The sequence below is a fragment of the Apteryx rowi genome, unplaced genomic scaffold, assembly GCF_003343035.1.
Source record: "Apteryx rowi isolate R43461 unplaced genomic scaffold, aptRow1 scaffold_1154, whole genome shotgun sequence".
NCBI lineage: Eukaryota > Metazoa > Chordata > Aves > Apterygiformes > Apterygidae > Apteryx > Apteryx rowi.
The window spans coordinates 29,726-35,237 of record NW_020447369.1 but is presented as its reverse complement, the minus strand read 5'-3'; positions in this window follow the sequence as shown (position 1 = coordinate 35,237).

The window sequence follows — 5,512 nt, the reverse complement described above, 5'->3', positions numbered from 1 at the left end:
AAATTAAATAATAAAATTAAATAAAAAAATTAAAATTAAAAAATATTGTGTCAGGCAAGTTAGAAGATACTGGAAGTTTCTCAAGGGAGTATCTCAGTCCTGTGTTTTACTCAGTTCTGCCTTAGTCCTTCCTTGAAAGAGACTAACACCTTTTTTTCTGTTGTACTCAGTTCACAAGAAAACAGTACCTGAAGAGATAGGAAATTGTTCTAGTGAGGAGGTTCCAGCATGTTTCTTTGCTTCCAGACCTGTGTTTAGAGGCTTCAGACATGGACAGATGTTTCCAACGGTGCGGATAGAACCAGATTTCTTTAATATYAACTGCTGACAGTGAGATCAAATGACCTATTAGTATGAATGCACTCCAAAAGAGCTATGCTGAACTGTTAAGGTTGCAGTGATGCCTACCTGTTACCCTTACCTCCCTGAACCTTGTGACTCCCTGACCATGTATTATTTATTAAGAAATGAATTTCCCTCCACAACAGCTGATAACAAGGTCTCAAGGCTAGGAAGAGAGCTCTCACTCTGGGGCAGGGGTGGGGATGGGAGAACCCCTCTGAACTCAAGTCTTTAAGAGACAAAGCTTGTTATCAGATGCACACTAAGACAAAACAAGACTCAAAATGATAGTTAGGTCCAGTRCTTACCATTTGAAACACTTTTGTGATCTCCTGGCATTATCTGTTTGAGTACTGTTGAGTAGCCAAGGTGAAATAAGGATCACAGACTGGGTTAGGTTTTCCTCTCTGTAATGCCAATGTCATCACTCATGAAACTAATTGACTCCCAGTGATGGTGAATTTGGCAAAAGGGCCAAGAAGATAATGGGCTGGGGAGCCTGAGTGAGAACAGGCTGCAGGCTGTAAGGTGAACTCACCCTGACTCTGTTTTTCACTACATTTAAGAAGACTGAACTGTTGCTGTTCATGCTTACTTTCTCTAGAGAAGCATAAGAAAAGCTTTGAAGAGAAAGGGAAAAATACCATTAAGCTGAGGGTCCTGAAGTGTAGAACCCCAGCTCTTCCAGATAAATGAAGTAGATCTCTCCCCCACACCATTAATACATATTTAGCAAAAAGTATCAGRATTCATGGGTAGGAAATGCTGCTGGATGATAGAAGAGAGTCTTAACTACAAGAATAAGATATTTTTGCTGGGGCTGAGCATTTAATGGAAAGCAGTTTAATGGAAAGATGTGAGAAACATCATTTGTTATGAAATATTACCATAAAGAAATTTACTGGTTAAAGGTTAATTTATTTATTTATTTATCTTCTCTGACAACAAATAATACTCATATAMGTACTCTATTTGTGGTGACACTTAACAAAGTCCTGGGGAGTTTTTGTTTTAGAGACTGACAGTGGAAACTAAAATATTCGACAGATGGCACAGCCTGCTACTGATTCAAGGAGATACTGGAAAGATACCAACCAGAGATTTCAYGTGGCTGGAAATTTATATTTCTCTGTGCCAAAAATGATATTCTTCTGTCAACACTTTAGACAATGTGAACTTATTACTTTTTTCATCATGGAGGAGAAAAAAAAAAAAAGAAAAAAAAGAAAATAGACCCCAAAGACCTTCTGATTTAGCAGCACATTAAAAAGTGAAAACTTAGTAAGGTTAACTGTGTTTCAATTAACATGCTCATTTTTTAAAGTAACCAAAAATTTAAATCCTTTTAGATGCAAAACTGAGATGCAAATACAAACTATCCCCAAATACCATCAAATGCATACATAACCTTTTAGTCAAAAATGCCRTAAAACAAAAGAAAAAGAACTGAACCAGTAACATTTTTTGAAGAAAAATTATCTGAAAAGTGATAAGTACTTAAATTGTATGTCCAAAGATGACTCTATAACCCAAATTCACATGGACCCCACTGAAAAAAAAAAAAGAAATCCTRTCTAAGAGCTAGAAAAAAAGCAAACTCCTTTTCAAGCATTTCATGTCAAGTATCTCTGGTATTTCACATCAAAAGTGATATGTTTCTTTCTTTTGGAAAATTTAGTTGAATTACATTGCTGAGAGAAGCTGTAATGGACAGAGACTGGATACCGAAGTTTTTTTTTTTTTTTTTTCCCTTGCAAGTCATGCATTTGTTCATCATCTTCTGTCTACATCACCTCACAGTAATGCATGGAGCAGACTTTGCTAAAGTTGTCATGGAGAAACCATAATGACCCTGTTTTGCTGTTGAAAATATCAGTGTTCTAAGAAAATCCATGTGGTAGTTTCAATAATAATCATTTGTCAATTAAAATATCTTACCATGGCAGTTCCTCCACTGTCAAAAATAACCCTAAATGTTCTTAGCGTGCTTAGTTTGTTGTCATTTGTCTCGTGATGGAATCTGAGAACAAACAAAAACAGATTAATAGGATATTTTGTGATGGCCTGTCATTAGAGCTATCCTGGCCTAGTTGCTCTGGTGTTTATTTATAGTTCTATTAGTGAACTATAATATTTGCTTCCATATTTAAATAAAAAATCTGATAATTAATAAAGGTCCAGCTATGTCAATTAATAGATATTAAATACTAGAAKTATATGAATTTGGTTTTAAGCAAATCAAACTCACTCCTAAAAGTCTTCGTATATATATACATACATACATACATATATATACATACACACACACACACACRTATATTTAAATAAGGATAATTAACATGTTCTGGTTGCAAGAAAAAGAGGCTTCTAATACCGGAGTTAGTTTTGGATGCATATTTTCTCTGGAACAGTGTATCCTGGTCCTGTAAGCATTTTATTACCAAAAACAATTACTGATATTTTCAAAATACAGATCCAGCTGAAGAATTGCTGATAGAATATAAGTGGCATTTGCTGTGCTGATCGTTTCTTATCATATTGGTTATGAAAATCAAAAATCATGACAACAGTGACAGTTAAAGAGCTCTGAAATGCAAGCTAACTCATTCCTGTTTTTCAAAGCTGCTATATGTGAGTCACTCTTCAAATAAATAATCTGTAAGAATATTGTCATTACAGTAAGCTGAAGATAACATTACATACAGAACAAAATCATAACAAGGCAATCTATGTAATCCAAACACATTAGGAAATCATGCAAGATAACATTATTATTAAATTCTAGTCATCATCACCACTCTCTGTTGTTATCCAATGGTTACCTTATCCAGAGATGTCCATCGAATTCAAGTAATCCCTTACATCTTGTTTTTAATTTTAATACCTCAAGAACTCTTCTAAGCTGAAACTGGCTAGGTGGAAAACAATGTAGTTTATTTCAGAAAGAACATATAGCATGCAGAGGTGCAGAGCGGAGCGGAGAGGAAAGGGGAGGAGAAGAGAGGCAAGGAGAGGAAGAAGGGAGTTTTTGTGAGCTACATTTCTGTAGCATTTGAAGTAACAAAAGAAAGATGTTAATCAATTGAAGTGGAATTCTGTGAATATGACACATGAATAAGATACAAGAAGAAAATGCTACTTATTCACCTTTTTGGTCTTTTCAGCTTTTGAGAGAATTAATGTATTTCAAATTAAGCAAAGCTGGAATTGATGCTGATGTGAAAAATCTTTTTGGTGAGTTGGGTGCCTAAACTAGAGGGGAAAGAATTGCTACTACTGATTGAAGCTGCTTTCTACTAACCTGTTTAAAAGTCCTGGATCTTCTTGTTTGTCACCCACAGCAGCTAGCAGCAGCCTGAATCTGATATYCTTGGGGATGATGTGAGCTCCACAGCATTGTCAGTGCCTCAGTGGAGACTGTGTTTCAGCCACATATGCTAACCTTTGAATTTATTCCCCACTGTGGAGTTAAAAAAGAAAAAAAGGATGCGGAGCAGGCAGAAATTGACTTCAAGACATCAAGTGTGGGTTCATGAGCCTAAATATAGCTATCTSCATACAGATGATTAACCTTGGGCTAATTGTCCTGTTCTAGAGTTCTGATCTCCCATTATGGGGAGAATGGGCTCCTCTCTGAGGAGGGGAAGGAGTATTGAGGACCAGAAGTGAATTTTATCACTTCCTCACAAAACCTGATCTAATGCTGGGTTTAGTCCCTTGTTGAGAAGGGTATTAGACTAAAGAGCTCCAATGTCCTTTCCGAACAAAATTTCTGTGACTGAAAATGCTATGAATGGAAATTTCAGCTTCTCCCTCACATGCACACTTTTCCCTTGTTGTACAAGTGTCTTCAACTACAAGGAAAGGCAATATGCATAAACTCCTCTGAAATTTTTTTTTCTGAAACATTTTAACTCTCAAAGGAAGAGGTGAGACAACTTTCTGAAACTCATTTTATTTTCAACTCTTCTTTCACATTCCCTGAATGTTCTGTATTGGAAGGGTTAGCCAGATGAATCTATGATGTTGATATGTCTCTTCACTGTTCTTCTTCTCATAAATGTTACTTCAAGAAGCTGGTAACCTTTGTATGAGTAGGAGCTAGCTGTAAGCCTGTTAATAAGGTCCTCATGGACCTCACAAGTGAAAGGAATATAAACTAACCTAATAATAGCTCCATTGCTTCCCAGGTAAAACTGTTAATGAATAATTAATACTTGAGGAAGTTTTTAGATAAAGCAACACACTTTATTATCATTTTCGTTGACATCATCTACTAGATTTTTCTCCATGTGTCTATGGATGATGGATCCCAAAACAGACAGTACAACAGTGCGTCATTTTTTTCTTTTTTTGTCAGGTTGCCAGGTGTATTGTTGCAGCAAATTAAYATAACTCCACAAGCTCCGTGGAACTTGATCATCTTCCCCTTCCTTTTGCCTGATAGGCCTAACTGAAGAGTATGTCTAGAAGAAGAAAGGGAAAAAAATCAACATTCACACTCACATAAATCATAAATAAGATGATAGCACTCAGAATTTGTGGTAAAACTTCAGGTCTCTTTCTAACCGTGGAGGCTGAATTATTGCACTGCAGCCAAGTGGACTGCTTTATATCTGGCTCACTATATAGTGGAAAGCTAATGGAGTGAATAGTGCAGGTTCTTTCTCATGTCAATTGTCTGTTTATTTGGGGTTCCTTTTATACAATAGCCATCTACCTGCTGAGTCATGCCAGCTATCTAGAGCTCTGCCTTAGGACTGGGTGAGGTATCTTTTGTTTTCCTCTCCAAYGTCTGTAGACAATCTGATGATATTGGAATATAGCTCTGCTATCTTCGTGGGCTACATTAAGCAGATAATCCTCTCTTCTTTGGCTGCTTAGTGCAGACCCGTTCATGCCAGCACTGTGTCACACTTCTATCAGCTTTCTTCTGTGTCCCATGCAGTGTCCATGTGGGACTTCTCTCAATAAGGTAGGTTCATAGCACATTTGGAATTGGGTCCCTCTCAAAATAACTCTCAAAGCTTTCTTATGTTAAACCACCATTAGAGAAGTAACTTCTTCTTCAGCTAGATAACTTCTTCTACAGCTTAGCTGGTATAGCAACATAAACATGAGAGAGAATGGTAGAATTCTTTAAAAACTTTAGAGTGTGAAAACCCACTTC